We start from the raw sequence: 11,763 nt of genomic DNA on the forward strand, positions 1-11,763 counted from the left end.
CTCATTGGGGCTGTTTTAAGTGTGTTGCAGTCTTTTGTCCATAACTTTGGCTACAGGTGTCAGAATCGCGTATAAGACCCCAATTCGAAAAGCCCTTTCGATGCGCACACTTTCCACATTGAGCATGGCTCCATATGGCCTTTTTTTGACCTCAAATTCTGCCATTTTCTCTCCGAATCACTAGTTTTATTTATTTTTACTATTTATGGTAATATTTCGCTTGTAAGTTCGAAAGTCATTTTAAATCCGATTTGGACTGGTTTTTTTGCAGATTGCTTAATTTATTTCAAATTTCAATTTAGAGTGATTTTCGAGATTTTGCTATTTTTGGCAAAATTCGGATAAAGACGATTTTTGGCTATAACAGTCTGGCTTGTGGACTGATTTTTGCATTGTTTGATTTTATAATATTTCGTTAAACCCTATAGACTTTTTTTCTCTTGCTTTGGGCGAATTTCTCTTGTGAATCATCTGTTGGAACTAGCCTGCAGGATAATCTCTATCCTGTCCGACGTTAGAAACTAACTCTTGAAGCTTACACTGATGCAGATTATGCAAGGTCTGTAGTTGATAGAAGGACATCCTCAGGTTACTACACTTTCCTATGAGGTAACCTTGTGACTTGGAGGAATAAAAAAAAGAATGTTATGGCTAGATCCAGTGCAAAAGTTGAATTTAGAGCAATGACACTTGGGATTTGCGAATTACTATGGCTAAAAATTATTTAAGATTTGAAAATCATGTGGGAAGAACCAATGAAGCTTTATTTTGATAACAAGTTCGCTAATAATATTGCGCATAATTCAATTTAACATGACCGTACGAAACACATTGAGATTGACATACATTTTATAAAAGAAAAGCTTAGCAGTGGCATGATTTGCACTCCATTTGTATCCAATAATGATCAGCTAGCATATATTTTACCAAAGGATTGTCTGGGAAGTATTTTCAGAAACTTGTAAGCAAGATGAGAATGGATGGTATGCATTCATCAGCTGAGGGAAAGTGTCAGAATCCGATTTCCAAAATAAGGAAAGTTGTGTGTATATTAGCTAGGAAATATTGTGACAAATCAATGATTGCAATTATTAAAAATTAGGGATTAGGTCTTGGGTAAATAATGTGGAAACTCACGAGAATAGTGAGTGTTTTTCTATATCTTGTAGATAAAATACATAGTCTATTTAAGTAAGTACAAGAGTTTAACTACTACTAGGAGTTATATAAATATACAAACCTTATCTTATGTTATCAAGAGATAAGATTTTATCTCAATCACTAATTCTAAATAAACTTTAATATTTAAAATAGTAACAACTCACACATCCCCTCAAGCTGGATTCTTATAGTGAATTTCAGTTACTTTAACCCTCTTATGTGAACCAACCAGAAACATTAAATCTGCCACATTTGAACCAACCTACCACACCACCGGATCAACCATCTTTGGACCGAACAACCACGCTCCCTCTTGAACAGCCAACATCACAAACCCTTCCTTTTCCTCCGTCTTCCCTGCAAACACTGGCTCAACAAAACAAACTACCATCTCGATCGATCATTGATGCTTTCCCATCCCGTTCTCTATCTCTCATTCGTATCTTATGTCACTCTTTAATATTCTAAATTCCCTTTTGGGCTCCAAATTCTAACAAAATTTAAACGGAAAGGGGGAAGACGAAGTGTAGCGATGATAACGAGATCAAATTTAGCAAAGCAGTTGAGAGTGTATCACATTCGATCTGACAATGCTTTTTCAATTAAGATTTAGATTAAGCTTATCCCGGAGAAAGCGTTAAAGATTACCGCTAGTTATTTCCTTAACACTCTTTTTTCGGGTGGTACCTTTTGATTCTCACTTTAAAGTTTAATTGCTAAATTATTTGGTGCAAGCAAGACTATAGTAGAAGTTGTTAAATAAAATTTAATGGCTAAATTATATGTGATGCAAGCACAATTAAAGTAGACATGAATATGTATAGGTTAAAATATGTATGTGGGTCAAAGCTCTCTTAATTGATGTGGATTGTGAAGTTGGCGATGTACCCAGAATTCGGCGTTATAACACCAGTAAAATAGTCATAACAGCAAAGTTAGAGCACAATAATATGCTAGATTATAACCCAAGGTTGATCCATGGCGATTAACCATTGTAGAAACAAAAGAAAAGTTAAGATAGGGCTTTATAGTCGTGAGGGCAGTAAGCTTCAAATAGCTCTGCAAGAAACCCGCTTTTCCTTCTAGAATTGCATCCCATGTCTTTGCATAGTTGGTCATTACAGTATATTTGGAGTAGTGTACTCAGGAAAGACTTTCCATGGCTCTCTTTCGCATCACTTCTCTTGCATTTTTCCCACTCCATAACATCCTCTTCCATCTTGCTTATCGTCGGTAACCTGAAGTTTCCAGCAAGGAAACTCGCTAACCACTTGCTTCTCATTTCAGTGGGATACAAAATCGAAGGACTACCTACATATCCAAGTATTGCTAGCTGTGGAATTCGAGGATGAATGCATTCCCTGCAATATTAAAATTACAATGTATTTATTAGAGACAACATATGGTGTAGGTTGCCTTGGGACCCTATATACAAACCAACCTGTAGAAAGGGGCCGATGACCCAGAAATGCATTTGCGGAAGAAATTTGATCTGAAAATGTTCTTAAACTTCTCTTCACTCTTGTATCCAGTAGAGAAAATTACTATTACGGACTGCAGAGGCCTAGACTCGCCTTGTACCATTAAACCATTTTTACAGAAGCTGAAGCTTTGTGATTTCTTCAGGAAAAGACTACCGTCTTTTACTCTGTCATAAAAATTGGCTGGCAGAACTGTGAACTTGCATGGAGAAATTTGTTTGAGGAATTTATGGGCTGGTACCATGTCGTATTTCCTTAATGGATAAACACACTGGAGGTAGCACTCGATTGATGTCGAAAATATCCAGAGCTGGAAAGAATATCACGTTAACACAGTAAGTGCATCAGTTGCATGATTGCCTAAATTTTGTTAGGAATGCGGAGAAAACTTACCAGAGGTGAAAGGAACACGCCTAGGAGCCAGATGAATAAACCTTCGCCTGGCTTGTGAACCATTAACTCTGTGAAGCGGTTCAAACCTCGAAACACGAATGCTAGTAAACATTTGGGAACAGTCCACTGGGCAGTCTTGAACAACAACGTACAAGGGTGGCTTGCTCCTTTTTTATTACCACAAAATCATGTCAGATGTCGAAAATGAAATATATTTACAGAAGAGAGGATTCCTAGAGAAGAAGTAAAGGTTTGCACCGTTTTTACTAGCAACTTCTGCTGCTATATCCACTGCTGATTTTTGAAATCCGATGACCGTCACTCGCTTGTCTTTGATCAATTCGGCAGCAATATCGTCATCCATTGCGGCATAATCCATGGAATGCAAAACCTTTCTGTCAAGTACTTCCGGTCCTTTGTTCAGTGGAAAATCAGGAATGTTCGGCAAGTCACTATATCTTCCTATGCAAAGAATGTTGAAAGTATTAAAATGGTTTTCAAGTTTGGTAATCAACTTTGAAAAAATAGTTTTCAAAGTTTGGTAAATGTTTCTTTAAAAATGGTTTTCAAAGTTTGGTAAATGTTTCTTTGAAAAATAGTTTTTCAAAGTTTGGTAGATGTTTGTTGAAAAATGATAATGGGATAATCACAATTAATCCCTAGGTTTTAGGGTATTTTCAAGATTAAGTCCTTAAGTTTCAACTATAAATACCCTAGCTCATTTAGCTTCAAAACCATCCCAAAAATCATTTCTTTCTCCCAATACTAGAGAGCTTTCTTGTGAGTGTGAGTGTTTGTAAACACCTGTAAATTTTCTCTCTTAGTAAAAGATGTGCAGCAGTCCGGAGACGTAAGCAAATTGGCTGAACTCCGTTATCAATTTCGGGTATTATTTTTCCGTTTTTAATTCGCATTCTCACTAATCTGGTTATAGGGAAATTATTTGTACTTGGTTTATTTCCCAACAACTGGTATCAGAGCTTTTGGTTGTGAATTTTATCAATTTTTGCGAGGTTACTATTCACGTGAATAGTGAATTTCGTCGGCGATACAAATTTATCGACGGAGGTGTTCTAATACACGGTGGTTCGTAATAATTGTCAGAAACGATCCAAACGAAACCAGATTCGAGTGGGAGTGATAGTTGCAGACGAAGGAAATGTGAAAATTGAAAAGTTTGATGGTGCGGACTTTGGCTTTTGGAAGATGCAGATTGAAGATTTTCTGTACCAGAAAAATCTATAACAACCACTCTCAGAAAAGCAACCAGAGGGCATGAAGAATGAAGACTGGGCTCTTCTCGACAGACAAGCCCTCGGAGTTATCCGACTGACGTTATCCCGTAATGTTGCTTTCAAAATAGCAAAGGAAAAGACCACGGCGAGTCTTATGGCGGCTCTCTCCAGTATGTATGAGAAGCCATCAGCCTCAAACAAAGTGCACTTGATGAGGCGATTATTCAATTTGCGGATGACGGAAGGGGCATCGATGGCACAACACCTAAATGAACTCAACACAATCACAACTCAGTTGAGTTCAGTGGAAATTGAATTCGATGATGAAGTTCGAACTTTAATTCTCTTATCATCTCTGCCAGACAGTTGGAATGCTACTGTTACAGCAGTTAGCAACTCATCGGGAAATAGTAAATTGAAATTCGACGATGTTCGGGATCTGATACTGAGCGAAGAAATTCGACGGAGAGAATCGGGTTAAGCATCAACCTCCTCAGCCTTGCATACGGAGTCCAGAGGGAGAACTTCAGAAAGAAATTCAAATCATGGCAGATCAAAATCCAGACGGGGAAAATCTACAACGGGAAAGAAAGATTTTACCTGTTGTAATTGTGGCAAGAAGGGTCACTTTAAAAGAGATTGCCGAGCATTGAAGAAAAATACCGGCGCACAGGAATCTGCCAACGTGACAGAGGAGACGAGTGATGTCATGATTCTAAGCGTCAACAGTCCGATTGAATCATGGATCTTAGATTCAGGGGCATCTTTCCACTCCACCCCATGCCGAGAAATCATGGAAAATTATGTCAGTGGTGATTTTGGGAAGGTTCATCTAGCTGATGATGAAACCTTAAAGATCGTCGGAAAAGGAGACATCCGACTAAAGTTGCCAAACCAAACCACCTGGACGATGAAAGGAGTGAGACATATTCATGGCCTCAAAAGAAATTTGATTTCTGTAGGACATCTTGATGGTGAAGGATTTAGCACAACCTTTTCAGGCTGTGAATGGAAGATTACCAAAGGAGCACTCGTCATTGCTCGTGGTAAGAAAACTGGTACTCTTTATATAACATCAAATTTAGAGAATATCATTGCAGTAGCAGATGCTGATGGAAAATCAAACCTATGGCACCAAAGGCTTGGCCATATGAGCGAGAAAGAGATGAAGACACTTTTGTCAAAGGGGAAGCTGCCAGATCTAAAGAATGTAGATGTCGGACTATGCGAGGATTGCATCTTTGGCAAACAAAAGAAAGTCAGCTTTGCAAAGATTGGTAAGACACCTAAGGCTGAAAAGTTAGAGTTAGTTCATACTGATGTATGGGGACCATCTCCAGTTTCATCTCTTGCAGGCTCATTATATTATGTCACCTTCATCGATGATTCTACAAGGAAGGTGTGGGTTTATTTCTGAAGAAAAATCAGAAGTCTTTAATACCTTCAGAAAATGGAAGGCCATGGTGGAAAATGAGAATGGTATGAAAGTCAAGCGGTTGAGGTCTGACAATGGAGGAGAGTACAGAAATAGGAGATTCAGAGATTTTTGTGCAAACAATGGGATCAAGATGGAGACAACAGTTCCCATGACACCGCAGCAGAATGGCGTAGCAGAGCGCATGAACAGAACTCTGAATGAACGTGCCAGAAGTATGAGGATACATGCTGGATTGCCCAAATTTCTATTGGCTGAAGCTATTAACACTGCAGCTTACCTGACCCTCAGTTCCTTTGGATGGCAGAATACCAGAGGAAGTTTGGAGCAAGAAAGAAATAAACCTTTCACACTTAAGAATGTTTGGTTGTATTTCTTATGTACACAGAGACTCTGCTGAAAGAAGTAAACTTGATGCTAAGTCCAACAAATGTGCCTTTGTTGGTTACAGTGGTGATGAGTTTGGTTACCGGTTTTGGGACTACGAAAATCGGAAGATCATTAGAAGCAGAGACGTCATTTTCAATGAAAATATGATGTACAAAGACAGGTCAACCACAGAATCAAGTAATACCGAAGCTGAAACAAAGGAATTTGCTGAGTTCGAGGAGATTTCTGGAAATGATGTTCAGATCAGTCCTGAAGCAGTTCAAGAGGAAGAACCAGGCACACCAGAACTGAGACGCTCCTCCAAAATTCCTAAACCAACCCAACGGTATTCTTCTTCTTTGCACTACTTGTTGTTGACTGACAATGGTGAACCAGAGTGCTATGTTGAAGCAATGCAAGTGGAGGATTCAGTCAAGTGGGAGTCTTCCATGAAAGATGAGATGGACTCGCTTATGTCAAATCAGACGTGGGAATTAGCTGAATTACCACCAGGCAAGAAAGTGCTCCATAACAAGTGGATTTACAGGATCAAAGAAGAGCACGATGGGAGCAAACGCTATAAAGCAATATTGGTTGTCAAAGGTTTTCAACAAAAAGAATGTATTGATTACAATGAAATTTTCTCTCCAGTCCTAAAGCTATCTACAATCAGACTGGTGTTGAAAATTGTAGCTGCAGAGAATTTACATTTTGAGCAGTTAGATGTAAAAACAACTTTCCTTCATGGTGATTTGGAGGAAGAAATCTATATGAGGCAGCCAGAAGGCTTCATAGAGGTAGGCAAGAAAAACCTGGTATGCAGGTTGAAGAAGAGCTTGTATGATTTAAAACAAGCTCCTAGGCAGTGGTACAAGAAGTTCGATAGTTTCATGAGTAGCAGTGATTTTACCAGATGCCAAGCAGATCATTGTTGCTACATCAAGAGGTTCGACAATAGCTTCATTATTTTATTATTGTACGTTGATGACATGCTCGTTGCAGGCTCAGACATGCAAGAGATTATAAACTTGAAGCAAAAATTGTCAAAGCAGTTTGCTATGAAGGATCTGGGCGCTGCAAAGCAGATTCTTGGGATGAGGATCAAGAGAGACACAAAGTCAGGGACTTTGATATTATCACAGGCTGAGTACATCAACAAAGTACTCTCCAGGTTCAACATGCAAGATGCTAAACCAGTAAGTACACCTTTAGGTGTTCATTTCAGACTCTCCAAAGAACAGTCACCAAAGATGGAGGAAGAACGTGCACACATGGTGAAGGTGTCGTACGCCTCAGCGATTGGAAGTCTGATGTATGCCATGGTTTGTACCAGACCAGATATTGCTCAAGCAGTGGGAGCTGTTAGTAGGTACATGAATAATCCGGGCAAGGTACACTGGGAAGCAGTCAAATGGATCCTCAGATATCTGCGGGGTACCACAAACAAAGCATTTTGTTTCAAAGGTAGAGATACGATACTGACAGGCTATGTAGATGCTGACTTAGCCAGAAATGTTGACATCAGAAGGAGCACTACAGGGTATGTCTATACTCTAGGAGGAACCGCAGTGAGTTGGGTTTCTCAACTACAGAAGATAGTTACTCTCTCCACAACTGAAGCAGAATATGTCGCTGTTACGGAAGCTAGCAAGGAGATGGTTTGGCTCCAAAGTTTCTTGAAAGAGTTAGGCAAGAAACAAGAAAACAATGTCTTGTATTGCGACAGTCAAAGTGCTATACATCTAGCAAAGAATCCGTCTTTTCATTCCAGGACAAAGCACATACAATTGCGATATCATTTTATCCGGTCTCTTCTGGAAGATGAGATTTTGAAACTTGAAAATATCAGTGGAGCTCAAAATCCGGCAGATATGTTGACAAAGACGGTGACTACAGACAAACTGAAGTTGTGTTCAACTTCAGTTGGCATGCTAGAGTAACAAGACTAGAAAAACTGTTGCATTGATCGAGGTGTGAAGACAGATTAAAATCAGTCTTCAAGTGGGAGATTGTTGAAAGTATTAAAATGGTTTTCAAGTTTGGTAACCAACTTTGAAAAAATGGTTTTCAAAGTTTGGTAAATGTTTCTTTGAAAATGGTTTTCAAAGTTTGGTAAATGTTTCTTTGAAAAATAGTTTTTCAAAGTTTGGTAGATGTTTGTTGAAAAATGATAATGGGATAATCACAATTAATCCCTAGGTTTTAGGGTATTTTCAAGATTAAGTCCTCAAGTTTCAACTATAAATACCCTAGCTCATTTAGCTTCAAAATCATCCCAAAAATCATTTCTTTCTTCCAATACTAGAGAGCTTTCTTGTGAGTTGTGAGTGTTTTGTAAACACCTGTAAATTTTCTCTCTTAGTAAAAGATCTGCAGCAGTCCGGAGACGTAAGCAAATTGGCTGAACTCCGTTATCAATTTCGGGTATTATTTTTTCGTTTTTATTTCGCATTCTCACTAATCTGGTTATAGAGAAATTACTTGTACTTGGTTTATTTCCCAACAAAGAATCACAAAATCCACTTGGTACACCTGCTTGTCATCAATTCTTAGTACATACAATGCACCAAATCATTAAGCTTTGGATAATGTAAACAAATAGAAGTTTATGAATGCACCAAATCAATTGAAAAAGGAAATATGAAAAAAAAGGTAGGGTTTGGGTCAGTACTGATCACTGGCTACCTGATCTGTTGCAGCAGAGGATTCCTGGTGTTTCATACGGTGAGATGCCATTTACCAGAGGGAGAAAACGGTTCTCCGCAGCCACCCCACAAGTCCCAAGAAAGCAAATCTGCAGCAGCGGATGTTACATAATCGATGGAGATTACCTTGGAGTTGAACTTGATCCTAGGAAGGATGTTGAAGCGAACAGCGTAAGCTTGGAGGTATTCGAGCACTTTGGTGTGATCAGGGTAAGTCCATCGCACTGCAGGGGACCATGAGAAATCAGAGAACTGGTAGAAATCTTTGGGTGTTTGTAGCTTAGTGGACTCTATCGTTTGTGACCAAACCCCACCAAGGCCACTCCTTGCTTCAAACACGATGGGACTAAAACCTTTTTCTAGGGTATATTTACACGCTATTAGGCCGCTAATTCCAGCGCCTATGATCGATATCCTCTTGTACCTCCCCATTTCAGAACCAAACAGTTACCTCTACGTATTCTGTATGTTTCACGCTACATGTATTTATATGCGCCAAAGAGGCAGAGATCCCGGGTGAAGTAATGGTGGTATTGTCGCATGGGTGACAAATGCAATCGTGTTAAAAGTTCAATGTCATTTATTTTTCATCTCTTTAAGTTAGTGAGGACAAAGCCGAACCGAGTGACTGGCCTCAAAAGCTGGAAAAAAGTAAACGAGCGGAATTCAATTGAAAGCTGTCATGTCATCAACTAAACAAGCTGGTATCAACCATTTATGATTTCCAATCCCCGTGCATTGAGGTTATTTAACCATCAACTGTTAAAAAAACAATGGCAGAAACACTTAAAGTTGATGCTTCTGCATCTCTCTCTAGGGACAATTAATGTAAGACCAATAATATGCAGAGCAGAGCGGATACCAAGTTCCTTTCCATCAAGAAAAAGCAGGTATTGAAATCAGTATTACTAGCCAATCCGCTCACAAGGTGTGTTTATAGCGAATGATTTATTACATGGTGAGAATCACCACCAACACTTGATAAGTATATAATAATGGGATTATTGCTAAGATAATCGTTGAGTTATTCGAGTCGAGTGCCGGACTTGCACCTTATTCTTCGATATTTGATGCATGTTTTGGTGAAACACTGACGCAGAAACCATCAGCGAATCCCAGGGTGGGTGCACGAACCACGTCTCCTCCCTTGATGTTTGTCCACCTAGGCCAAATTTACATTTTGTTTTGCTGTCAGTTTCAGGCTAATAACAAATGAATTAATAGGTACATACGTATATATATTGGAAAAGGTGAGAACTTTCATTGTTTCTTTAAGCTTTGAGATGGTTTAAAACTGTGGGTTTTGAAAATTTGATTGGCATTGGATAAGGAGAGTTAGAAGAAAATTTGAGTGTATTAAGAGGTGTCGTTTTCTAGGGTGGTATTTGGATTTGATTTAGTTTCTGTTATCTTTGAAAGCTTGTTTCAGGATTTTTTTTTTTTTTGAGTGAAGGTTGTAGTTTTTGGAGGGCTTCTAGAAAAGTAGGCTCTTGGTTCATATGTTCCTTTGATAGATTGGACAGTATGTATATACGGCTCTGAGCCTGGCGTAATCCCACTCCCTCGGGTACCCACCGCCACCGCATATGATAAGCTTCGGCCTGAATTCCTTTGCCATCTCTTCCAACTTATCGTAATCAATATACCCACTTCTCGGTTTCACCTTATAAGCTAAGCTCTCAAAGTAAATCGAGCTTGCAGAGATCTTCTTCCCGCTTGGCTATTAGATCGTTTTTCTCCCGTTATTTTTGTTTAATTTTTGCTTTGTCTTAGATCCTTGTTTTGGTGAAACATTTTGCAGATCTGGGTGGTTTTCTGTTTGTTTTTGAAGTTTTTAGTGTGTGTATATTTTTAAAGATCTCTCTCTTCTCAAAATTCACAGCCACATCTCCATTAATCTCTCATAATTCCCCCTTTCTCTCACGTTTTCCAGTTCATATTTATTTAGTTCCTCTTTAAAAATATTTCCTGGATTCCTTCTTCCCCCTCCAAGTGTTCCCCCTCCATTTGAAAGTTTTATCACTCGTTTTGGATTTTTTTTTTAAATTATCATAGACAAGAACCAGAGTACTCCAGTTTATTAGATTTGATTGATTATATTTCTCTGATCTGTCTGTTTTCTATTCGAAATCTGTAATATTAGGGTAAAGTTAGGGAAATTCTCAAATATTTGTTGGAGTTGCTTGGGCTTTTTGCAGGTGAACGTTACCGGCAACCACATTAAAGTTCCACAGCTGAACCTTCGTCGAAAAACAACCTGAAAATAGCAACTACTTCCTACTTGTCGGCCAGGTACATTTAGTGGTTGGTCAGGTATTTAAACGTGTTATGTTAGTGTTTTACGTAATTTACCTTATAATTGTTAATAAACCTACTTATTATCATTATTAACCAAATTACTAGCAATAAACTTAGTATTCAATTCAAATTAAAAAAAAGGTTTTGAAATTGACAGTAAACATTAAAATGTTTTTTTATACATCAACAATCAATATTATTCTTTTTCTTCCCTTTTAACACTAGGCTTTGAGCAATTAAAAGTATTCATAAATATTTACCCCCGCATAATAATAAAAATCAATATTATTCTATTTCCCCCTTTTAACACTAGGCTTTTAGCAATAAAAATAACAATAGTATTTTATAAATTAATATCCTATTAAGTATCCAACTAGGCTTCTTAGTACCCCCTCAATTCTCTAGCGTTTTATTGGTGCATCTTCTGTCTTCTTTGGATTTCTTTTTCATAGTTCCTCATAGCTTCGTCTATAGATGATTATTACTTGAGGTCATGTCCTTATTTTAGATCCCATAGGGTGTATAGGGGGCGGGCTCGACAGAGTGGTGTCAAGGAGACTAGTCTTGGAGTTTGTACGTTTAATGTAGGCACTTTAAATGCTAGGCTGCTGGAGCTGACCGACGTACTAAGTAATAGGAAAATAGATTTTGCATGTATTCAAGAGACTAGGTGGAAAGGGGCTCAT

The 11,763-nt window shown here is 38.4% G+C and overlaps 1 pseudogene; it reads right to left on the reverse strand.

The window, feature by feature from the left end:
- Window positions 1–2,173: 2,173 nt before the first annotated feature.
- Window positions 2,174–9,211, reverse strand: LOC120113481 (annotated as a pseudogene).
- Between the last annotated feature and the right edge of the window lie 2,552 nt (window positions 9,212–11,763).

This window comes from Hibiscus syriacus, unplaced genomic scaffold, assembly GCF_006381635.1.
Source record: "Hibiscus syriacus cultivar Baekdansim isolate YM2019G1 unplaced genomic scaffold, ASM638163v2 tig00110209_pilon, whole genome shotgun sequence".
NCBI classification, from domain to species: Eukaryota; Viridiplantae; Streptophyta; class Magnoliopsida; order Malvales; family Malvaceae; genus Hibiscus; species Hibiscus syriacus.